The sequence below is a fragment of the Erpetoichthys calabaricus genome, chromosome 5 (genome assembly GCF_900747795.2).
Source record: "Erpetoichthys calabaricus chromosome 5, fErpCal1.3, whole genome shotgun sequence".
NCBI lineage: Eukaryota > Metazoa > Chordata > Cladistia > Polypteriformes > Polypteridae > Erpetoichthys > Erpetoichthys calabaricus.
The window spans coordinates 203768458-203795347 of NC_041398.2; the positions used below are offsets into that span (position 1 = coordinate 203768458).

At 35.6% G+C, this 26890-nt stretch overlaps 1 pseudogene; it reads left to right on the top strand.

Annotated features, from left to right (window-relative positions):
- The window catches only part of LOC114652183 (kinesin-like protein KIF27), a 50845-nt pseudogene that overhangs the window by 18523 nt on the left and 5432 nt on the right, over nucleotides 1-26890 (top strand).

The window sequence follows — 26890 nt, forward strand, 5'->3', positions numbered from 1 at the left end:
AACACAGCTCTGACAAACTTGACTCTGATCACAACAATAACCATCTTAAATGACCTTACAAGTTCTGAGCTGGAATTACCTTTTACACTTAAACGGCGTGTACAAAGACATTTTCAAATAAACCTTTACACTGTGCCACACACTTTATTGTTTGCTTTCTATTTGCATCATCTACACCGTCACACTATTCTATATCTCATTCATACATCACGCTCTTTGTCATTCCCAACACCAAGGGTTGGCGAGCGAAGCGAGCAGGGGGCGGAGCCCCCTAGTTGTTTAAACTAACACTGAATATGATTCTTAGATTTTTTTCCTGTTTTTTTGTCTGTTTTAATTGCTATTTTCATGCTTTTTTTAAACAGAAATATGTATACTACCTACTCATTTTTGATATTTTTACTATGAATCTTGCAATTGTATGGTAAATACTGTAGCATGCCTTTACAATATAAAGTGTGAAAATTTTAATATGATGTGGAACATTTTACTGTATTGTTATTTCTGCTTAGCTCACTTGTCTACACTGCTAAGCTGGTGCCAAAAATTTGTAATTGCAATTGATTTTGAAAAGCATAAATTTAAGCATGATGTAGATATGGATGGAACAGTGGTGGTTGAAGTTGTTAGCAATGTTGCCTCACAGTTACCAGAATGTGGGCTTAGAGGTGGGTCCAACTGACACTCTCCCTCTATCTCTATGAGTTTATTCTAAGTTTTCTCCTACAAAACACATGCCAACTGGGTTAACTGGTGATTCTTAATTAGCTTGATATGGCCCAAAATGGGTGTAGTGTATATGTGGCTTCTTGTGACAAACTAGAATAACATGCAGAGTTGGTTTGTACATTTGCCTCATGCATTCTTATCTTTTTTTTTTTTTTGATCCAATCATGGCCTGAGTTATAGGAAGCTAGAACCAGCCCACGCATTAGTAGGCACAATAGGCCCTAGACAGCATTCTACTCCAAAGTACATTTGTAGAGGGATTGGTTTAGAATTTCCAAAAGACATTGTTACAACTATGAAAGGAAACATAATGAGAACAGGCAGTGTATACACCCCACGCCCACCCCAAACTTATAGCTTACCAGTCTCCATGCTATAAGGTGGCAGCACTACCCACTGTTTTATTTGTCACCATAATAACTGTGACTGAAGAACTGTATTGTTTTCATTGTCTATAATTTATCTTAGCTGAAGTTATTTTTTATTCAGCACAATATTTTGCTCACTGTAGAAAATAATATATACTGTCTACAGTGGCCTGTTTCAAATTAAAGGACCATGTAATACTCAGTATATAAAAAAGAATTTTGTCATTCTATTTGAGTGTGGCAGAGAGAGGAGACAGAAGTAAAGGCAAATCATATAGTCTAATACTGTACTTAAGTGGTTGGATATTTTTGTACAAGTACCAGAGGTTCCCCTACAAGACAAACCCCCAGTACTCCCAAAATGTTGTGACTCTCTTAACATGCCTAATTTATGAGGAGTTGTTGATGTTGTGATATCTGTGATGTTTATGCCATCTTAAGTTTCCTTAAAAAATAAAACTAATTAATGGCAAAATCATGATACTTGGGCGGCACGGTGGCGCAGTGGGTAGCGCTGCTGCCTCGCAGTTGGGAGATCTGGGGACCTGGGTTCGATTCCCGGGTCCTCCCTGTGTGGAGTTTGCATGTTCTCCCCGTGTCTGCGTGGGTTTCCTCCGGATGCTCCGGTTTCCTCCCACAGTCCAAAGACATGCAGGTTAGGTGGATTGGCGATTCTAAATTGGCCCTAGTGTGTGCTTGGTGTGTTTATGTGTGTCCTGTGGTGGGTTGGCACCCTGCCCGGGATTGGTCCCTGCCTTGTGCCCTGTGTTGGCTGGGATTGGCTCCAGCAGCCCCCGTGACCCTGTGTTCGGATTCAGCGGGTTGGAAAATGGATGGATGGATCATGATACTTGTTATCTCAACAATACACAACTTCACAAACAGGGCCGGATTTATATGAAAAGAGACCCTAGGCTATTCCACTTATGAGGCCCTTTCACCTTCCATTTTTAAGTTTGTAAATTACATGAGAGATAATAAAATTTTGCTAACAATTTGAATGTAGGCCCCTCTTGATCTTGAGGCCCTAGGCTGAAGCCTAGTTTGTGAATTTCCCATTGGGATTAATAAAGTATCTATCTATCTAGTTAGCCTATAGGAAAATCTGGCCCTGTTCACAAATCATATTTATATTTCAACTGACAAGGCTTCATGTATCTCTCAGTTTCTCCACTGTCTTTACATACAACCTGCCAGTGTTGAACTACGAGTATTACTTCTGTGGATATTAAAGTGTAATTGTAAGCAACTATCCTCTGGGTAGCTTCCACAATAAACAGACCACTGATAATCAAAAAATTATATGGTTAAAATGCAGGCAAAAGTTTCCAAAGTTATGATTACTATTTTAAATAATTTTCTATTTTTCCCCAAGGATGCTTTAGCTGCTGATGAAAATGTCTTTAGTCAGAAAGAAGCTGAATTAAAAGAGTTACAAGCCCAGATAAATGCATTGCTTGAAGAGAATAAAGCACATTTAGCCATCCTTGATGAAGAAGAAAGCAAACAAAAGCTCCAGGTAATTGTCCATCTATTAATTAGCCAAAAACGTACAAGCTATTGTATACAACCCTGAAGTATGTGAATGCTAAGTATGGCCAAATGCTATGATATCCATGTATGATATATGCAGTGTGTATCAGCATTTGCAAAGGTGTACAATTTAAGTAATTTTCAGTGACTCTGTACTTTTTAGTGTTCTGTAGTTTGTAATTATAAAAACAAACAGAAACACAATTCACATAAAGTAAGATAACAGGGAAATCTTTTTGTGGACCTATCAAGGCTTCCAAAATTCTCTAAAGGCATCAACAAAATGAACTTAGCAGTTATAATTCAGCTAATGGTTGTAACCTCTGCCCTCAGATAGTGGTAGAAAATTAGAAGACATGTAAACCTGGAAGAACTGGAACATGAAGCAAACATTAATGAGAGAGAGCAACTTTCTGGCTCTTTGCTTCTTATATTCACCAGAAAGCTATCATTCCCTTCTAGTAATAACACCACAATTACTGTATTATTGTAATTTTTTGTGATAGAAGCATTATCCCACATTGTGTCAAAAGACAATTCTTCTCCTGATGAATGGAAAATTAATTGTAAAATTCTCTGCTTGCAAGGCAGAAACTGATCCTGGACAATTACTGGAACTGTTTTATCATAATTGCATATTTCTATTAGCCTGTTATTAAATCTTACACACAAATGGCAGGATGTCTTTTGGGAAATTTAAGGGGCATTTGTGGGCTAGGTGAAATCAGAACATACAGTAGGCTAATAAACTCTTCAAAATAATGGTTGTAATGAATTTACAGTGATACACACAATGCAAAAATGAAAGTGGCAAATGCTTGATTAGTAAGTCTGCCTTTTTACTGTTGTAAAATAGATTTTGTCTCCTGAAGAAGGCTTTGGATATGTTTAAATTTGAACTATTTAGCAGGAGAGGAAGATGTATAAAGGGCTTGGAGGGAGAGAGCTGGGTCTTGCCTTGAAAGCAGAATATTAATAATCATTTCCTATAATTTTAAGTACTAGACAATTGTTTAATGAGACATTAGTTCAACTTATAAGCCTACTCTAAATTTGATAGGGGTTAAATGGAGGTTTCTAAAATATTTACCCAGGACCCATCAATCAGTACTGGACAGTAAGTGATCTTTAAGAACCTAATGTAGTTCAGTGACTCTGGAGATATGGGTCTAACATGGAGATGGCCCTGGTATTGGATCATAAAACATCTATCATTTTCTGTTGGTCTGTACCTGTAACTGGTCAGTATGCACAAAGGCTCTAAGGGTACTTGCAGGAAAGACCAAGGTTTAAGGTTCAAGAGGTGCAAAAGACATAGGTAAGTGCCCATGCAGAATGTCCAGTATATACACAATAAGCCCTAAACAGTAAAAAAAAAAAAAGTAAGTAAGTGATTGGGTAAAAAAAAAGGAAGTCTAAAATAAGAGATGAAAGAACCATATGAAATGTACATAAACACATAAGCAAAACACGGCAAGTCCAAAAGCAAGAAATGACAAATGTAACTTAAAACCTGAGCACCAAGACAGTGCAAGGGGCATGTTTGAATATTAAAAGCAATATGACTGAATAATTCATTTTCATATAGAGCCTAAAACAAACACAGTTTGTAATAGCAACCTTTCTTTACACAAAAGTGAGAGAAATGCCTTCAGCCTATGGACTAAGTGTAAACTTGAAAATCAGCAATAAAGCAGTCCTGAAGAAAGAAAGTATTGTGCTACTGAAGTGGCAAGTTACATATGATTGGAAATACATATTTTGTTTTTCTGCAGTAAAATAAATTATGGATGGGAAAAGGTCTAGGACAGGGTTACTCCACTCCCACCCTGCACATCTATAGCTGCTGCAGATTTTCATTCCATCCGGTTTCGTAATTAGAAGCCAGGCCTACTAGATAATTAAATTTGATATTTAATTTTATAGCTTTTTAATGCATTCATTCTTCCAAGACAAATTTTTGTCACATTTTCTGAGAACATTATATGTTTTGTGGTCCGGAACAGATTTGTACCTTGTGAACCTTCCCTTTTCTCTCATATATACTTGTATTAACTCAGGTACTTCATGTTGCATGTACACAGATTTAAGAGGAAGCATGTTAGCTGGAAAGTAGGTGGTTCCTTTGTCTTTGCACCTCTTTATTAACTGATAACTGGTTAAGAAAACAGACAACAATTAAAAACTTAATGCAGATTAAAATTGCCAATTAAGGATTGTGAATCGTAACAGGTGGAGTTAACTAAAACTAAGCCCAAAACATATTATGTTAGTAGTAAATAAATGGGTTCTTATTTAATAAATAGGTTAAAGCAAAAACCTGTAGCCACTGTGGACTTCCAAGACTGGCACTGAGTACCCCTTGTCTTGAAGCTGTACCACATTCTAACTAGTTAAACTGACTTGTCATATCTGTTAAAAGACAGGTTTGCTGGGAGTTGAACATGCGTAGCAAACAAAAGGGAATAAATTGATGAAGAGAGACACTGTGATAGAGGGTGCAGGATATTAAGTCAACATTTAGGCCAAAAATTGTCAGATGGAAGTGGTGGGTGGGGGTGACTTGAGTAGTTTTCACCCCAAAGATTTTCAAGATGGACGGAATTGAAAGAAAGTAATTTCAGGGTAGTCAAGAAAATAACAACTAGTCCTCTTTTTTTAAACCCACTTTCAAGTTCAGCTTTTTTTTTATTTGAACCATAGCCTTTATAACTATGATGTCCTATAACTAAGGATTGTAGCTCTTGAAACTTTTTTCAGGGATTGCTGTGCTCTGCACCCTAAAAGCGTTGCACTATTCATAATCATGACAACAGGAAATGTATCAGAAATGCATAGTTTGAATGGCAAGATGAGGTAAAATGCCTTTAGAATGTTCTAGTTTTAGCAAGATCATATTTATTATACTTGAATGTCAATATGTTTGCCTAATAAGAATGACATAATTATCCATTTTACAGAAGGAAAAAATGGTTGAGCAGCAGCTGATAATCAACCGACTAAGAGAAGAATTGCACAACACAAACATGGTCTTGAGCAAGTCTTGTTTATCTGTTGATGGGACTTCTAGTGTTAATACCAAGTCTCCTAGAAGACCTTACAGTGTTCCTGTTTCCAACAGTCAGCCTCAAGATCTTTCTGAAAGAAGCATAATGCAAAATACCACACGAAAGGTAACATTATGAAATCATTAATTAAAAGAATAAAGACTAGTTTTTAAAGAGAGAGGTTAATTTTTTTCTAAAGATCATATGAGTATTAATTAGCTCTAAAAATATGGTAGTGAGCCATACATAAAAAACATAAAATAATATAGGACTGAACATCTAAGCAGTTAAGATACTTGACTGTAGTAAACACTCTTCATAAGCATGCATTCTCACAAAATATCACATTTTATTTAGTAATGATGATTTACTAGTTATTACCACACTTAACTTATTATGGTTATGTTCAGGTACACACCAGTCCCCCTGCCTATTCTCTAGAACGAATTGTTGCAGCCTTTCGGACAAAAAGCCAATTGCTGTTGGCAGAAATTGAAGAGCAAGATGAAGTTCACTGTCAGCAAATTCCAGAAAGCAGTGATGAGGAAGAAAAGGAGGATACAGTTAATAAAGAACATGATGAAACACAAGAATTCAGGTCAGTACTGTGGGTTTTTCCTATGGAGAAAGTGAAGGGCCATGTCTCACCTGATAAAATCTATACAGCTGAAATATTGTGTCTTGAATGTTCTTTTCCTCTTTTTAATGTGAGAATAATCCATTTTTTTTCCTTTACTTCATTTGTACTGTAATTTAATACTTTGCACATAAAATGAATATGATTATGTTTAGTTTACTACTTTATTTATAGCAATAGAATATGGACTTTACATGTTTTTCTGTTTAATGTTTTGTATTGCAAAATTTTGCATTTAGTTACATTATGCATCCATCCATTTCCTAATCTGTTGACCTAGTTCAAGGTCTTTGTAAACCATTTCAATAAAGTATTATATTACAAGCTGTATAAGGACACACATTCAGTTGTTTTAAATAGACCTATAAAAATAAAATATGAATTGATTTGATTTCTAGGTAGGAAGACATAGTAGTGTAGTGATTAATCCTGTTACATTATAACTGCAGGGAAACGCAGGGTTTTGTTCCTGACCTGTATATTTGGAGATTGCATTTCCTCCCAGCGTTCTGACATTGTGATCTGTAGCAATAGTAGGGAGCAGGTTGAGGTGACCCTGGAGAGGTGGTGATATGCTGTAGAGAGGAGAGGAATGAAGGTCAGTACAAACAAGAAAGAATACATGTGTGTAAATGAGAGGGAGGTCAGTGGAATGCTGAGGATGCAGGGAGTAGAGTTGGCGAAGGTGGATTAGTTTAAATACTTGGGATCAACAGTACAGAGTAATGGGGATTGTGGAAGAGAGGTGAAAAAGAGAGCGCAGGCAGGGTGGAATGGGTGGCGAAGAGTGTCAGGAGTAATTTGTGACAGACGGGTATCTGCAAGAGTGAAAGGGAAGGTCTACAGGACGGTAGTGAGGCCAGCTATGTTATATGGGCTGGAGATGGTGGCACTGACGAGAAAGCAGGAGACAGAGCTGGAGGTAGCAGAGTTAAAGATGCTAAGATTTGCACTGGGTGTGACGAGGATGGATAGGATTAGAAAGGAGCAGCCGAAAGAAGAAGAAGTTCTTATGCAAATCTTAGTAATATTTTAGAAGCTTGTATGAGATGTGCAGTTTAAAACAAAAAGAGAGAAAAAGCTTATTTTCTTCCTAGACGTTCAAGGAATCGTACCTGGACTCGAAAACAGTCATCAGTAATTGCTCGACCTGGCCTCCAAGATGTATTTCATCATAAAAATGGAAAGTCACACAGCAATTTGGAAAGAAGAGGTAGGTAAAGATTTAAAAATTAATTTTTTCAGTCAAATTTGGCATTAACAAAGAACCAATATTGTATTTTATCTTAATGCATTTTTGTGGTTCTGAAGAGCAAATTATTTATCTAAGTATATTTAATTATTGTAATTATTTATGTATAAAGAAATATATTAATTGCGTAGCATAGGGGCAGAGTGGGTAGGTCTGTAGCCTCAATACATACCTAGCATACTGGGTTTAAATCCCATGCCCAGTCATTGCTTTGTGACCACTGTGCATAGGATTTCCCACAAGTACTCATTCTGTCCTATCACATTTCCAAAGACATGCAGATTAGATTGTGTGGTGAATCTTTATTGGCTCTGTGTGCTTGTGGCTATATACTGTATGAATTGACCATGAGATGGGCTAGCACCCTATTCAAGGCTATTTCCTGCCTTGCTGTCAGTGTTTGGAGGATATGCTCAAATTTCCTATGACCTTGAACTTTCTTAAGAAATTCTGACAAATGCTAAAGTTATTAGTAGTTACTAGTGATAAGTAAACCCTGCAGATGTTCCATTGCCATGAGCTTGGTGTAATTGCAGAAAAGTTAAGGAATTTCGCTGAACTCAGGGGGGCAGGCTTACATTGTATAATGGTGCAACAATCTTCTGTTTGTACCTGAAGGCTAGGGAAGTGTCTGCCAGCTATGCTGGACTGATTATTGTGGCCAAAAATATGACCAGTGTGCCTCAAACAACAAAAGATGAAGAAAGAATGATACCTACAAACAAAATATAACAAATGTCCACCGAGTAACAATAAATAAAATATATTATTGCACTCAGAGCTCCAATCTTTGGCTGTGTGATGAAGCAGTGGTGTGGGCCTGGCATGTTTCATCGTTTGAAGTCTCGGCTCCATTTGCAGCTGAAACGTCTTTTTTGTTTCCTCACTATATGTGCCTAAGCTTCACACTTTTTCATTCATCATTTAAGCCTTGTAAATAGTAATAAATCTTTATTATTATTATTATTTCACAGCGTCTCATGTTTTTTTTAATTTGAGTTAGGAGATAGCTCTTTTAAGCCTTGTTTTTATTTATAGCAGCACATGGCTAATTACACAAATGTTATGAGTGCAAATGTGGCACAGCAGTGAGTGAGTGACTGAACAATGATCAGTGTTATATGTTCAGTGGCAGTACTCATAATATTCTCATTATGGCCAGCAAATTAACCACTCAAATGAAAGTACAGCAGGTTTTTTTCTTTTTCTTTTAAAGACATGCAAAGCTGGCAGGAGTACAGATTGTGTTGGGATATCATGCATACATGTAGCAGGTTGTCAGACGTAAAATGAGAGGGGGATTACACTTGCAGTACACGTGTGGAAGTTCTAGGTGTGGCTGCTACAGCTTTGTGATGTTGTGTTGGCCTTGCAAAGCATCATGGGATGCTGGAAAAAAAATGTTCATCTAAGCCAGCCACATGGCAAATTTCCGGGAAACTTTTTGTTGAGAAAGGTCACCGACGAACATGATATATTCACTGCAAAAAATGCTTTGTTAAATTTTGCCAGTGGTCACTAATAGTTACTATTACAAGTAAGGATAAGAAAATATATTGATTTTTATTTGGTAATGTTTATAAACTGTACTTGGTGGTGGTAGGTGTTCACACATTTGTGCATTTACACCAAGCAGTTTCTTGAAATAGCATTTACTGGAATTTTTCTCTAAAGTGAAAGCACTCATTGCTTTAAGTGTTTCTTTTTGGTATCAATAAAAATACCTCAGTCTTTCGAGAGCCCCGATCAGAGCCTCAGTTGACTCTGCAAAGATCACAGCATCATCAGCAAAGTCAAGATCAGTGAATCTTTCTTCACCAACAGATGCCCCACAGCCGCTGGACCCCACGACCTTGCGCAACACACAGTCCATGCAAGCATTGAACAGAGTAGGAGCAAGAATACACCCCTGATAAAACCCAGAATCAACTGGGAAAAACGAAAATCGACAAATGCTGCAAAGAAACTCTGCCGATATTCACATTTGTGCTCCATGAGAATCCTGAGTGCCGGGATGTGGTCAATGGTAGACTTTTTATGTGTAAAACCAGACTGTTCCGGTCGCTAGTAGGTGAGCAAGTTATCACGGATCCTATTGAGGATGAATCAAGCAAGGACCTTATCCGGCACTGAAAGCAATGTTATCCCCTTGTAGTTTCCGCAATCCAGGTGATCACCTTCCTGTTTCCAGATAGTGATGAAAAATCCTGTCTTCCAGTCAGTTGGGATGATGCCCACCTCCCAAATGGAAGCAAGGATTGCTTGCAATACCAGAAGGACAGCCTTACTGACAACCTGGAGAAGTTCACTATAACAGGACTGGGTATCCATTATTTCAGAAATGTACGTAGTTATTACACACAGTATATATTCTAGAGAACTTATGCATTTTTTTAAATTGTTTTAAGTATAAATATACACACAATACTCTGAAAACATTTGTACTTTTTATGTATTACTTTTAAACACATTGCTTTGGAGGCACTATCATGTCTACTTAAGAACATATACTTTTTAATATGTGCTTCTGATTGCATGGCATTTTGCTTTGCACATCCCCAGTTAACATCCAAAAAACAGTTGTGATAAAATGATTGTGTAATGCGTTACAACAGTGTTTATTTCTATAGCGCATTTTGATACAAACATTTAGCTCAAGTGATGTAAAAGAAAAAATTACAAGTAAAAAGAAAAATAAATATAATTAAATATAACAAATGATACATGCAAATAAATTAATAGTAACTTGCATATTACAGATAAACAAGTAACAGGTAAATTAGAATCCTGGATTTCCATAAAAAGTAGGAAGTGAAATGGATCTTCTGCCCTTGGACAAAATGAAAATGTTCATTGGTGTGACCTGGAATGTTTGTGCGTAAAAAGAAAGAATTAAAGAAAATAGATGTATTGAAAGTGACTTTTTGAAGAATATCTTTGATATTCTTCTTGAAAGCAAATGGTAAAAGCGCTGAGTTAGGGGTCATCTTCAAGTCGAATTCTATTACTGCCTCATTTTCAATCATTTGTATGAAAAAAGATGTACTTTAATTAAAAGTTTATAAATTCGTGTTCTTTGTTCTCTTTATTGTAATGAGCGGGAATTTTCCTCATTCAAGTTCTTTACATTTATTTTATTGGGGATCTGTTTTGTTTGCTGGTTGTGGGAACTATTTAAAATCAACAGGAGGGAAATTATTAGCATACATGTCCGCAAAGTGTAAAAAGTCCGATCACATGGACATCAAGTAATGTTTGTTAAAACCAACAGTCACCTACTGAAGAAGTAGCAAATAACATATGGTACAAATTGAAAAGATAATAATATGTTAACATTACTTTAGTGGTCCATTTTTAACAGTGTTATTCTACCATTAATAACAGGTTATCTACTTTTTTTTATTTATTTATTTTTTTCGTCTCATATGGGCCTTCAACATAAAATCTCCGTATTTGGGTCAAAACAAAAATTACACGGCTATGTATCTTAGCTCAATATTTATGATAACTAAATAGTATTCTTATTAATCCATGTTAGCTGTGCCTGTCCCTAATACTTTGTTTAAGAATTATGTTCATAATACTGAAGTTACTAGGTTGTAGCGCCCTTGCTTTGTGCTGTGTTAAATTATGTGTCTCTGTGTTATAGATGCATATACATTTTGGTGAGATTGTAAGTGTAGTGGCCTTCTGGTGAGAATTCTGCAGTTGAGGCTTCTGTCAATCCTACTGTAAAAGCTTCTCAGCACCAACTATACACATCACTATGTGGTTAAATAGTTGAAATTTATATCAGGTTCTGATTTTATGAGCCCCTAGAACAGCTGTAAAATATGTCTAAAGCAAAGAATAAATTTTAAAATGTTAATAATAATTCTTTGCATTTATATAGTGCTTTTCTCACTACTCAAAGCACTCAGCAACTGCAGGTTAAGGTTGCCTTGCTTAAGGGCCCAACAGAGCAGAGTCCCTATTGGCATTTACGGGATTCGAACCGGCAACCTTCCAATTGCCAGTGCAGATCCCTAGCCTCAAAGCCACCAAATACAAGATATATAAAAGAAAATATAAGATCAATAAAAGAATAAGTAACTTATATTTACATAAATAAAGCCTTTGTGTAACTTTGTGAGTGTGCATAATGCTGTAGAAACAGAGTTTACTTTACTTTGTAAACTGAAATAGGGGCTTCTGGGAAGTATGAATTTTGGATATGTCTTAGTGGGCTTTATTGATTTTTGATTAAACAAAAATCATAGTTTTTTTTCATTAGTTTGAACAAATACATTAAAAGCATATTCCATGTTTAATACTATTACTGCATTTTCTTAAGTCTTACAAGATATGGAAAAATTCAAAGTGGTGGGTGTTTGTTTTATTTCTCCTTAAACCTGAATTGTTACTTTAAGAATTCGGCATTAGTTTGGCTGTCTATTGTCAAAACTGTTAATATTTTCTTTCAGCTGTAAACTCTGTTGTAGTCTCAACACAATTTAAATTTGCATCCACTTGTTACTTGGGTGAGGTTCAGCTCCACTATGACCCTTTAACTAAAAAGTGTTCACAAAGAAAATAGAGGCATGAATTGATGGGTGGATACAGCAAAATAGGCTGCCTTTTGCATTGTTTCATGGTTTAGACGGTGAAAGCCAGTGGGAAGTCCATTTAAATTGCAATTAATTGCTAATTTCTGCTTGTTTTTATACTTAATTGCTCTTAGAAGGCGCTATCAGATTTGGCACCAGTATTGCTAAGATAAATAAGTCCGTTTGAGGTTCAGTGCCATTAATTATGTGTAATTTTTACACAGATTCAACTGGAGAAAGGGAAGATGCAGATGCTAACTTGGCTGAAGAAGAGAGCCTACAGAGGAGCCAGTCTATGAATGTACAAAAGCTTAAAGATGCAGAATTGAAACTCACGCAAGCCAGGCAGAAGATGAAGAATTTAGCAATAAATATAAAAATGAAGGAAGAGCTTATTAAAGAATTAGTAAAAACAGGTGAACGGTTGTCTTAATTTTTAGATTTTGAAGTAGATTGTTCAAGTTATTGTTGTATAAGCTGACAGAAATAAAATGCTGTATTTGCTAACAGTGTCATGCTTAAACACTTTAGATTTATATGTAAATCAATACCTTTGATTTAAGAAAAGGCACATTGAAATAATAAGACACCACTAAACTAACTAACTGTCTGTCTGTCTATCAACAAAGGTTTTCATGTTATTTAATGTATTAAAATTTAAAACACTCTCCTTTTCTTGCTGAAATAGGAAAAGATGCCCAGGCTGTTAATAGACACCATTCAATAAAAATCTCTCAACTGGAACAGGAGGCAGAACAGGCCAAGAAAGAACTGTTAGAGACACAGAAGCAGTTGCAAGAACTGGAGAACAAAAATGGAACAGAAACTGCCAGGCTTCAGAAGGAGTTCAGAAAGAAAGTGGAAACAGCTAAACTCAAAGTGCAAGTACGTTTTTAATACTTTTGTCATTATCAGGTATTCAGTTACTTTTAAAAGTCATACGTAGTTCTGTGGCAGTGGCACTATTCAGTTAACTGTTGAGCATAACAAATAATAAACTGTTGAGCATGAAGTTAGTATACCTAGTTATAATTATTGATTACTTAATTTGATCCATTCTAATTATCAATTATTTTAAAATCTGAAACACAAATTTTTCCTCTTACATACTTGTCTTGTTTAAACAAATTTATTATGAAAATGCATAGAGAAGCTGAAACTAAGCAGAAGCTATTTCCACAGAGTAAACCCTGTATGGAAAGTTCCTAGAAAAACACAGATCCGGACTGACCTTATTACAGTCTGTTACGAAAATATTTGGCCAAAATTCACACTGGAGGCAGCACTGCTAGGCTGATGAACATTCCAATTAAGAAGTGATAATAATAATATATAATATGTACAAAGACTGTGATTTGGTAGGTACTCGGGACAGGTGGCATAATTTTAGAAAAAAGTGATCTATATGTTTCTTCATCATTTTTTATAATAAAATTGAAGACCAATCAAATTATTATCATAATCTCAGGTAATGTTTGTATTATCTCTCCATTGGTCACAGTAGTGCCATTGTTTATTGTAATGTTAAAAAAACTTCCTATGTTAGACTTGATTAAATATTTATTATATGAATGGTATTTAACAAACTGTGCAGGACAGAGTATGGTTTGTTCTCGTCAAACTTTTTCTTATTTATTCAGACTACTGCCATAAAATACAGTATATTATTTCTGCATTTGATTATATATTCAACTGCAGTGTTTTGAAAATCACATTTTTCTCAGATAAAGCAAAAGGCTTGATTGTCACTGGAAGCATGGAACTCAATAGTGACATGTCTGTGAGATTGACATGTTCCTCCCAATGTGGTGATAAAAGCAGAAAGAAAATGCCAGAGACAATGGAACTATGCCTGGCAACAAACGGGATTTGCTATGAAGAGGCTCTACAAAACATTTTACTGAGTCTAGAAATGTTTCACCACATCAGCTTAAGGTTTGGGTGCAAGTGCAACATTATAAAGTATTTAAGATGAAATTACTTTTATTGAGGCAACAAGAGTTCATACATAGTTATTTATTCATATTGTATAATCTGCATGTATGTTACCTGTCAAAAGTTCTAGAACACCTCAGTTTTTCTTCAAATTCAATCCGTTGAAATGCAATGAATGACCTAAAATGGTGAAAAGGTAAGCAGTAAACTGCTAGAGGTTTACATTTAAAGTTTGGGTTAGCAAAAACTGAAAAGGGTAAATTTCGGAATATTACTTTTTTAATTTATTAAAAGCAGTGAACATTCCATACAAACAAGTCAAATTTAACAAAACTAAATTCAATTCAACCCCCACCCAAGAGAAAGAGAGTAAAGCCAACAGCCAGAGTAAAACTTCAAGAGTAGAAAAGAGGGAAGAGAATCCTTTTCCCTAATATAAAAACTTATTCTAAAATGTAATTGATTAAATCCTGCTAGGTTTTAAAAAAGTTTTGAACAGATCCTCTAAGTGAGAATATGATTTTATTCCAATTTCAAATAGTATATAACATCAGTTACCCACTGACTTAAAAGAGGTGGGCTAGGATTCTTCTAATTGAACAAGATAAGTTTACGTGGTAATAGTGAAGTAAAGGCAACTACAGTTTGTTTGTCCTTCTCCACTTTAAGCCCACCAGGGAGTACACCAAACACACCTGTTAGTGGGTTAGGAGTTTATGTGACACCAAGGATATCTGATTGGCATTTAAAGATTTTGGTCCAGAATGATGTTAATTTGGTACACGCCCAAAACATGTGGCCCAGTGAGGCCGGAACTTGATTGCAACATTTGCAGGTTGAATCTTGCCCTAGAAACATTGTGGACACTTTTAAATGAGATAGATGTGCTAGATAAATATTTTAAGTTGAATAATTGTATGCTTTCTGTATATGGAGCTCGAGTGAATTCTGTGCATGGGTGCTTTCCACTCCTTTTCTGAAATGTTGAGTAAGGGATCCTTTTCCCACCATACTGTGGGATCTTTGAAAGGAAGGGATTTTAAAATGTTTTATATATTACAGAAATGCTGTCTGAGTCCTCAGGACTGATCAATATTTCTTCCGTAATAGAAATAGGTGGGAGGTGAGGAAAATTGGGCAGATTTTTGTATAACAAAGTTTCTAATTATTATTACATAAGATTGCTTTAACCTTAATTTTCAATTTTGCCAGGTGTTATTGCTATGAAGTCTATTGTTCTGTTGGCACTTACAATTGTGGGGGTAAAAAGGATAGATTACAAATAGCTTGCTCTCTTTCTCTCCCCCCTTAACTCCCCCTACCTTTTTGCCTCCCCACATGAGGCTAGACCATAGTTCAGAAATTTCAGAAATTACAAACCTACAGATGTTCTTCAGCAATGAAAGTAAATTAAGCCTTCAAGTTGAAGAAAACAATTTGCCCAGGTGTCCCAACTTCTATTGAGTACTTAAAAAAACCCTCTATCTCTCTTAACACAGGATTGAAATAGACTGTGTTACTATACCTGCTGAAGTACTACTTGGGCAATATTACACTGTAAAAAGTTGTAAATCCCAGTGGTAATGGCAAAAAAATGGTAATTAACAAATGAAATGACACTGAGCATTATTACCCTTAGGAAGGGTTTATACTTCACGCAGCGCGATGCACACTGAAGCGGATGCTCCTGCTACACAAGCATTTTACTGATTATACTTGCGCGCGCACTTTACATAAATCTGGAGGAATCCACCAGGTGGCAGTGCAAGATATTATCACGGTGAAAACAGGTTCAGCTTCGCTGTATTGTGAATTGCCTGGAACACCTATTAAATTCCGATGACACCTTACCGTAGTATCTCTGAAAAGGATGTTTAATGATTAAATTCATCAATCCAGGGATGAGGCCATTCCAGCTAGCATTGGGCACGAGGCTCATCGCAAGGTGAATACAAGCACTCGCATACACTAGCGTCATTTTAGTGTCACCAAATCTGCATATCTTTGGAAGGAAATCGGAGCACAGTATGGAAACCCAGCAGGAAAACATGTAAACACCAAGCAGGGACTACCAGTGACGTGACTCCCTGCGAGACAGCAGTGCTACTGCTCCGCCACCGTGTCACCCCCATGTGTGTAATTATTAACAGTATTCAAAGAAATTAACAATTTATCTGTAAAATGTAACATACATACTTTAATGCATTTCATCATGAAAGTGTTATCATGTATAAATCTAAAGATTCTAAATTTGCAGAGAGTTGGAATATCATACATTTAATGTGTTCTGTGTGGTGATCTATTGCTAATTGCCGCTGCTGCCTGGTCAGGAAGAAGTCCAAGAAGCTTGTAGCGATTAAAAACTGGTATGACATTTAAAACGGTCTGTTATAATGATAAAGTAAACTACGAGGTTAAAGTGGACATTTCGAGATTAAAGCCAAAATATCCACTTTAATCACAAAATGTCCTTAATTTTTTTTCTGTGGCTCAAATACAGCGCTGTACGTTATGTTGCTGTTGTGAAATTGCAAAAAAAAGATGGCACAAAAGATGGTATGTGAGACTTTTAAAATGTATCACATCTTTACTATCGGGAATATGCGACGCTTGAATATAAAAGTACCACGGATGCATCTGTATGTCGGCATTTTGGTTCACCTTATTGAACCATTCATCAAACATCGAAGCGCGCACATCGAACCTACTAGGATCCGCATAGCGGCTGTCTGTCACATGTAGATAGTAAACAGAGACTCTGACGTCACATTCCGGCTTTTATCATATTGCACCCCCCCGACTTTTTGTTGGTACTGCAACTCGTGCATGCGTCGTGTTAATTTCTGAGGACCTGCTCAGAAGACGCATCAAATGAACGCTGGGAACGCATGGCAGCCATGATGTGTGCGCGTACGCATTTTGAGCGTGAAGTATAAACAAGCCTTTCATTTAGAGCAGTTGCAAAAAAAAAAAAAAAAAATCAAAGTATCAGTGAATACAATGTCCTACACAATCCAAAGGCAATTGGAAACTGGCAGACTCCAAGTCACAACCCAAACAGAAGGCAAGTTTCTGAGGGTTACCAGCTTGTGTCATAGGCACCTCACAGCACAATAGCTTCAAGCACAGCTTAACAGTGGTCAAAAAAGAAACTCTCAATTTCTACTTTGAAAAGGAAACATTTGCTACAGGTTTGACAGGTGAGTGGCAGTAAAAAGCCATTCCTTAAAGGACAAAATAGGCCATTGAAATACTGGTTGTGGACGGTTGCAGACTGAAAGAGAGTCTTATGGACCAGTTAATCAAAATTTGAAATCTTCTGTTCATTATACAGGGTGTTTGAACGCCGTTGAGTTGGTGATAGGATGGTTCCTCAGTGTGTGACACCAACTGTCAAACATGAAGGAGGAAGTGTGATGGTCTGAGGTTCTTTTGGTGATTTGCACAGAGTGACTGGCATTCTGAATCAAAAGGGTTACTAGTTTGCCTGATATATCAGCAAAAGGTGGCTACTTTGAGTCATAAATGTGAATAAAAGTTTGTATACTTAGTGATTCTTTGACTTATTTTTTTAGTTGCCATTGTTTATTTGTTCTATGCCTTGATTTCATTAAACATTAAGACATTAAACTGTGTGCATTTCCATAAAAACTGAAAAAAGGTGTTCAAAAACTTTTGACTGGTAATGTATTTACTCAGTTCTAAGTAATTTATTGAAGTGATTATTTTCACCAGATTGAAAGCAGTATTAAAGATAATTAACATGCCTTACAATGGTGGGTTTCTGAATTTCAAAATATTTCAGAATTCTAGTAATGATGAAATACAAGCATCACTTGGTGACATAAGTTAACCCTACAGCAAATGCCAGTAAAATGAGCCAGCAAACACTTTTTTCAACATCCGCATAAGCAGATTTTAAGTATGGAGTTTTTAATATGGAGTGAAGCTGTACCATTTTAGATTAAATTTAAATGTTTAGATTTTAGATTAAAGGGAACTGCTAATTTAATTAAAAGGTGAAAATATGTTATCCAACAAATATTTACAGACTATTCAGCGTTTGAGACAAGTAAATGTGACCAGTACTGGCAATTTTAAAGATAACTGTGCCAAATTATAGAGACTACAATAAGATGAAACTTGAAAAGCAGTAGACAGTTTAATATCAATAGGCTGTGCAATAGCATTTGCAGAAATGGTAAGGATTCATTAATCTTCCTCTCCATTTATTAATAAATATATGGGCCTGTTTTGTTGAAGTGCCAGTTGTGCAAAAGGATCAAACTGTTTGCCATTTCTAAAGTTGTACACATCTATTAGTGTCCTTTGTAAGTGGTTCAGAACGCCCAAATCCAGACATTGTCCTTATCAATATTCATGTGTAGAGAAATTATACACCCTTAACAGATATTTATTTGTAAAATATTCTAAACAGGTAGAATCAAGTTAAATGTTAAAATATAAATACATATATTATTTGACCAATTTTGGTGTTCAACAGAAATTTTATTCAAATGAATCTATAGGTTAATACTGTTTTTGTTAATAACTAAATAAATTGTCTCATTTTTGTAAACATTTTCATGATTTCATTACTTTTCCACTTAAACAGAAATAATGGTGTCTAGAAAGTCCGACAATATTTTTGAAATTCTGAGAGCAAATTTGGTTAATGCAGTTGATAGAATTGTTTTAGTTTTTTCCCTAGCAGCCTGAAGCTATCAGTACACCAGTATTTTATTACATCTAATGATAGCTTTGTTTTTATTGGTCTCAATGAGTATCATACTACTAGGATTATTCTGGCTTTGATTACTTAAAAGTGCTGACTTCATTCTTAGGTTCTACAAAAGAAACAGCAAGACACCAAAAAGCTGGCTTCTCTATCAGCACAGAGTGAGAAACGTCTAGCAGAGCTGGAGCAGAATGTGGATCACATGAAGCGGCAACAGTTACAACTTCAAAGGCGGCTAAGAGAAGAAATGGAAAAGAAAAAAAAGTTAGAAAATGAAATCCAGAGGGATCAGCAGCATATTAAGGTATTACAAATAGTAACTTTTTATATTATTTTGCTTAATGTTGGTAAAAACATACAATGGTTCTTTTTGGAGAATGTATCCAAAACCATCTTTAAAATAATCTTGAAGATTTTTGGATGCACACACAAATGTTTTGGTTAATCCATAGAATTTCTGAAATTGCTTGTCCATTTAAGCATTGTGGCAAGATCATGAAGAAGGTATGAACCACAGAATATTGCATTACTAGAAGAACAAATGACGCTGGTCATTTTTAATTATCAGTTAATGTATCTTGCCATTAGTGCAATATGGAATGACATTGTAACACCCGGAGAAAACCTACACTAGAGTTGAAAAAAATCCTGGTTCCTATATTTAATTATGAAATCAAAGGGGCTATGCTCAAAGTCCAGGCACATAAAGATCAAAGCAAAAAACATAAATGAACTAACTTTCCTGTGTTAGAAAGCTTCCGTTCTTAAGAAATAAAGTGTAGACACTTTCTGACTTACAGCATACAAGGTTACTCTTTTAAAGATAGCCATGTTGTCCATGACCGGTGTTGTCCCATACATATAGGAGAATCTAAATGCATTCTGCACCTACTGATGACATTCTTGACATGCTAATTGAAGTTTTGACATGCCTGCTCATGTCATGTGTGGCACACCCATTGCCATTGTTATAAGGTGTCAGATTATTGGTAATCATTTTAGTCAGAGTGAAGAAGAAAGATCAACCCAATAGAGATAGCGATAGAATAAGAGTTAGAAATTAGGATGGTGAATTTGTGGCGACTTTCACTAATATTAGATATAGATATCTACTAAAGGGTGGTACGGTGGTGCAGTGGTAGCGCTGCTGCCTCGCAGTTAGGAGACCCGGGTTTGCTTCCCGGGTCCTCCCTGCGTGGAGTTTGCGTGTTCTCCCCGTGTCTGCGTGGGTTTCTTCCGGGTGCTCCGGTTTCCTCCGACAGTCCAAAGACATGCAGGTTAGGTGGATTGGCGATTCTAAATTGGCCCTGTTGTGTGCTTGGTGTGTGGGTGTGTTTGTGTGTGTCCTGCGGTGGGTTGGCACCCTGCCCGGGATTGGTTCCTGCCTTGTGCCCTGTGTTGGCTGGGATTGGCTCCAGCAGATCCCCGTGACCCTGTGTTCAGATTCAGCGGGTTGGAAAATGGATGGATGGATGGATATCTACTAAACTATATGTCAAGAGTGATGCCATTGAGTGGATGTGATGTGAATGACATTACAGTTATTGTAGACTGCAGTAACACTCTTCTGTAAGCATGCACATACAGTATGCTGTCTCCCCTAATTATATATGGTGCCATAGCAATCAGTGACAAAATGTGATGATGTCAAAAGCAACTAAAGAATTTTTTTTTTTTAAATTACTGATTCATGAATTGATTGTGGTAGATGCTTTTACTTTTGTTACATATTATGAAAGTATGATTTTGAACTGTTTAATTCTTTTATTTGCACAGGAACTGCAAGTAAAAAATGAGCAGCAGCAAAAAATTCTGAAAATAAAAACAGAAGAGCTTGCAGCTTTTAAAAAGTTGAAACATGGTGTCAGCACTCCTGATGAACAACTGGTATGTAGGTTTTTTTTGCTTGCATGTATGTTTTCTTTTAAATGACATTTGTTTTAGTTCAGACTTTTTAAGGATCTGTAAACATGGTAAGAAATGTAATCCAATTTTGTGATGGCAGCAGTCAATAAACGATAGCCTAGATGTTTGGCTTAGCTAATAATAATAACTCAGTGATGGAAATGGCAAAATATTAGTCCTGAAGTGAGATTAGTTAATTGGTTGAGTGTCTTTACCACATTTATTCTTCCAGAAACTTGAGGAGCAGAGAAAATGGTTAGATGAAGAAGTGGAAAAGGTTCTTCAGGAACGTCAGGCCCTGGCTGAACTTCAAGAAGAATTAAAGAGACGAGAAGAAATTATTGCTAAGAAAGAGTCCTATGCACAGGAAAAAAGTCAGCTGGAGATAAAGAAACTCAGATCCAGCCAGGTACAGTAACTAAAAGCCAATTCAGTGTATTTTTTCAATATACTGCTGTTCACAGATTACAGGCTTAGAGCACTTGGACATACATACAAATAATGCAATAATGGGACATAATGAAACCATGCAGCATTTATATACTTTAACACAAATATTAAGTTAAACACACAGTAAAACTAAATTAATCTCTATTATATTAAAAACGTTTTCCATCATGTCCATGTCATTCAGCCTTGACCACTCCCCTCCATACCGCTCGCCCAATCATTACTCCTACTGTGCAAATCCTTTCTCCATACCACCCCAAAACTCTGTCAGTGCTGCTAACTTCTCCTTCAATGCAGTTGGTTGTAATGACAAGGCAGAAAAGCAAATTATCTATTCAAGAACGTCGTATTGTAGATTGCGATGGAAAATCAACGAAAAGTTGATAATGAATGTCAAAAAAAGAAATTAATCAAAAAAGAGCTGCATATAATAAAAGTCAAGAACAAAGAGAATCATCCAGTAAACGAAAAAGAGAAAAATATCCCAAACAATATGCCAACAGAAATGCAAAAAAGCAACATTTATCGAATGTAAGTTAGACAATAAAGTAATTCATAATATTGTTTTTGCTGAGGCGTTAATGTAATTTAATTTTTTATTTACTTTTTATTATGTTTTACTTTTTTACTTCTACTTTTTTTACTTTTACTTTTTACTATGTTTTCTTATTGATTGGTATTTAAAATAGACGGTTGTAGTGAAATACTCAAGTAATTGATTTTCTGACTATAATAACTAAGGACCAAACTGTCTTCCTCCCATGTCCGGCATACTCTTCCATATACCACCTCTTTAAAATACAATTGCTTTCTCTTCTTCAAGCGGCTGAGCTGTGAGATAGCGTGTGCCCAGTGCCCGCCCCCAGGGGTTGGCAAGTGAAGCGAGCAGGGACCGGAGCCTCTTAATAACAATAATTAACATTAATAAATTATGACGAAATCATGTCTTGTTAATATTATAATTTACACATACTGTATTATTATATTTGAGACCTATATTATATACATATATTATAAATGAGACAATTCATTAACAGGTGAAAACTATGATGTAGTTACAGAGGCACTGTAAGTAGCATTACAAGAGTTAGAACTCTGGTGTGATGAACAGTTGCAGTGGCTTCTGTGAGTAATTTGCAGGTTCCATAACTGTTTCATTTTCTGTGATTTCCTCTTGCAGTCCAAAGATGTACATTCAAATTGTCTAACAACTATTATTTATTATAATTTATAATTTGCCAGGTATGAGTGAATGTTGAATTTTTTATTAATTGCCTGTCATTTTGCTGATGCTGTAGCACTAAATATTGAACAACCACCATTTTGTACTATATTGTGATGATTTGGTTTGTAATTACTAATTGAAAATCTTCCATCTTAATGAGTTTCTACAATGTTTTATCATTTTGATCTGTATATCAATGGTGATTTTTTTTTATATTGTGATTTGATTGCATAATATCAAGTTGTCAAATGTAGATTGTGCACTTCACATGAGTCACTCATAGAGTACAGTGTTGCTCTGATTTTTTTCCCTAAACTAGAAACTAAAGACAAATGGATTCTTCCCGATTCCTTTATTCTTGAACTATCATTTTTTTCCCCAGAGCTTGTAACGAAATTTAGCTATTTAATTGTTTCCTGCTCCCTGTGTGGTACCTACATTATCACTATTCAGTTTTGACAAAGGATGGCATGCAAATTAAAAAGACTTCAATTGCATTGTTATAATTTAAAGTTTTAATGTTCTCACTTTACTTGACTTGATCAGTTTTATTGTGTGTAGCGTGCATTAATGAGCACATTGGACCACAGATAAAGTGCAAGCACTTAATAATAAAATATATGGAAAGCAAAATGCAGTGTTGAATGAAATGAGCATTAAACATAGTACAACAATGTTGAATAAATAAAAACTGAAACAAATGTATAAAAAATAGCCACTAACAAATAGCATTCCAATATGGAGGCAATTTTGCACTATACATTCATTAAAAATCAATGTTGTTGTAACATTAAAATTAAGTTTTAAAGGTAGTTTACAAGTTTCTTTTTTAGTGTTTTCAATAATTGCTATTTTGTTCGTAGGTGAGAACATATATCTGACAATTGTCTTATAGCTAGATATGGATTTTTTTTCTAGATTTTAAATCCCGCCAATTCTTTTTATCTTTCAGTCAGCATGTGCAAGATGTTAAGATAGATAGATAGATAGATAGATAGATAGATAGATATCCAATATAACTGGTAATGTTGTTATCCATTTAGGTAAATTTAAACAACAATATTTTGTCCTCTGCTAAGTACAGTATACAATACAGTAGGCTGTAGCGCACATTTTCATATTTGTAGTAGTATTTAGTAATAGCACTAGAAAAGGTTGTGTTAATAAACTAAGCTGCCATAAATGTTTTTTTATATTAGTAAGTATATGTTATTTAAAATATTCACACTTAATTTGAAGATTATTATTTTTTTTTTTTTTTAGGCTTTGAGTAAAGATATCCTCAAACTGTCCACACGATTAAGCATGTTAGATAAGGAGCTCTCAGAAAAAAATAAGTTACTCCAAAGCACCAGTGAGGAGAATAAGAATAAAATTGCTTCAGAAGTAGAGTTTTTACATGACGAGAGAAAACGACTGCTAAAAAGGAGAGACAGCTTGGATGACAAACTGAGAAGTGGGTGTGTTTTGACTACTGAGGTGAGTGAAATTACTGTACAGAGCTCCAGTTGCTAATAAGCTTCATGGATGCTAGACAGGACAAAGTAGCAACATTGCCAGTGTCTAGGGAAGTATGGTAAAGGTGTCATCTTTCTCTTTATATTTTCCAATTAAGAAGCTGAACATAATATACTATTTTCCTCCAGACTGGAACAATGATAAATGTTTCATTAAAAATGCATATTAAAATTTGTGGCAGCCATGTTTTAGTTTCAGATTGGGTTTACACAGTTATGGCAGTGGTTAGCACTGTGGTCTCCCAGTTCTTAAACACTGGGATTACACCCCAGTCTGATCATTGTCTGCTTGGGTGTTGTAAATTCCTTCTATATCCAAAGGCTGAGCACATTAGGTTGATTGGTCACTAACTATTGGCCCCAGTGCAAGTGAGTGTGAGAGTCTGTCTGTCTGTGTGTGTGCATGCGCCCTGTGCTTCAGTGATAGGTTCTAGTCTCCCACATACCTGAACTGGAATAAGCACAACTGGAAAATTGGTTGAGAGACAGAATTTCATATAGTTAAAGATGAGTCAGTGGAAAATAGAACAAAAATACAACTAATTGCAGTTGTTTTTTGAGTGACAGAAAAATAATTTGCATTATTTTGTGTTTTTATTTTCAGGAGGAACATATTCTTTTCCAGCTGGAGGAAGGCTTAGACGCTGTAGATGCTGCTATTGAATATAAAAATGAAATCATTCAGAACCATCAATACTCTGTTAGGTCTTCAACAGAATTTTTCACACACAGTGAGGCTGGGGTCATGGTTAAACTGAGCACGCTCTCATTCCCCGAAGTAAAGGCTCTGTTACTCAGATATTTTAAAAAGGCAAGTATTTTGAGTATATGCATATGAGCCTGACACACTAATGGTGATGTGATGATATGATAGGCCACCTTACTTTCGTGCATCTGTATCTAATTAACAACATTCTTCAGAGAGTATCCATGTGTCACAGACAAAATGAAGAGATAGGTTGGTTGATTATGCTTTATGTTTTATTGTGTGTTAAATATTTATTTTGCTATCATTCTTGTATAGATCAAAACATTCCCAGTTGAGAAAAAGGATATTTTGTTTCTCAATAATAATTATCATAGATATGTGTTAAATTGATATGTTTGAGGACATGTCTGTTATTCTTAAATAATTACATGTATAAACGTTGTGAATGCCTGGTATGTGTAGAAATTTTCTTTCAGTATTCTGTGACATAGAAAAGAAAGATCAATTTTCGGTGAAGATTGCATGTTACTGTATCTCAATTTTGGGTCAGTTTTCTTCTGCAACTGTAAATATTCACTTACGTTAATTTGGCAAATCTAAATATCTGTATGAGTGAGAGTATGGGTGTTTGGTAATTGTCCCCTGCAATGCACAGACATTCCCTTCATGGCCAGTGAGTGCACTCACTCTTTTAATTAGCCCTTGATTTTAATTTATTTTCATTGAAGGATATTTATAATTGTGTCCAACATATTTTTTAAAGCTGACATTTATTAACGAACATACAAATGTGAAGATGACAATGTACTGTGCATTTTCATAAACTAATTTAGTGATATCTGGTGAGTTCATATGGTTACAGTTTAAAATAAAAAAAAAATGTTTTGTGACATTTGTATTTTGAACTTTGAAAGAAACACAGATTTTTTTTTTGTTATTTGTAAAATAATAGAAAAAATGTCATGCTAATGTTAACATTGACAATGATTTACTTTTAGGTTGTATGTCTAAGGGAATCTGAAAAGAAATTACAGCTAAAATCTGATGAGCAGACAATTCTGGTCAGTGAAAAGGAGAATATAATTCAAGAGCTAGAATTTGCTCTGGAACGTCTTAACTTAGAAATGGACAGAAAACTGACTCTTCAGCAAAAAGAATATGAGCAGAGATTGCAGTTAGTTTTGCAAGAGTTTAAAGGTAAAGATCCAGTCTACCGTTACTATTAGTCAAGTTTGTGTTCTGCATTTTAAGTCTGTTATATTTTCAGACACAAGCCATTTAAATTTAGCAATTATTTAGAGCTGCACATGGTTTATTAAGAAAACGTAATTGAATGTTGCTTAGTATTACATTTTCCTACTCTAGTATTTGTTTTTTGTGTGGTCTGTCCAAAGTGGAATGTCCTTGAGTAGGAAAAGAGCTTCTAGTCTTCCATGCAGAAATGTATTATTATTATTATTGTATATCTGGCTGACGCTTTTATCTAACCTTTACACTTGGGCTACAGCTTAAATATGTAGCTACATTTTTTTAAGTTAGAGATGGAAATTGAGTGAACCACCTTGGGGTTTAATGTCCAGTGCCTTAGCCGTTACACCTCACTGCCTTCCTACTGTATCCATAGGTGACATAACTTCAAAAGCTGTAGGTTTCTTCTCATGGAAACACCTTCTTACTTCTGTGCCACTGACAAATCTTTAAGTGTTGCATGTGCGTTGCACTGGAGTAAGATGTTTTGTACTGGTGAGAGAGCAAAGTTTGCTCTTGAGAAGGTGGTAAAGATAGAACTACATTTTGAGCTTCAAACTTTTATACACATTTCATAAGTCTTATCAGTGTTGCAGCATTTACTTATGTTCAGAGCTTTATGCTTAGTCCTATATTTAACTAAGTGCTCTGTACTTCTTGCTTAATAACAACTCTAATAATAGTAGTATATATTTATTCAGAGATTATTATATTTAAGTTGGAAAAGGCAGGCACCCCTGGAATGGCACAGAGAGAGACTAAAGTCTCATAGTTAGGACCAAGAGAGCCAAACTGAGAAAGTATTGCAAATGTCAATGTGGCAGTACAGGGGCTGCTAGAAGAAAGTACAGTCTGTAAGTGAGCTGTGTGCCCTCAAAGTGTTTTAGGCAAGGGCACCAGTAATAGCATGAGTGAGAGAGGGATTATATGGGTGCAGGCCACTTGGCAGAGGTGCCTGGCCAACTAACTCAAAGAAGGATGAGACCAAGGAGGAAATGCCAGCATTGACAA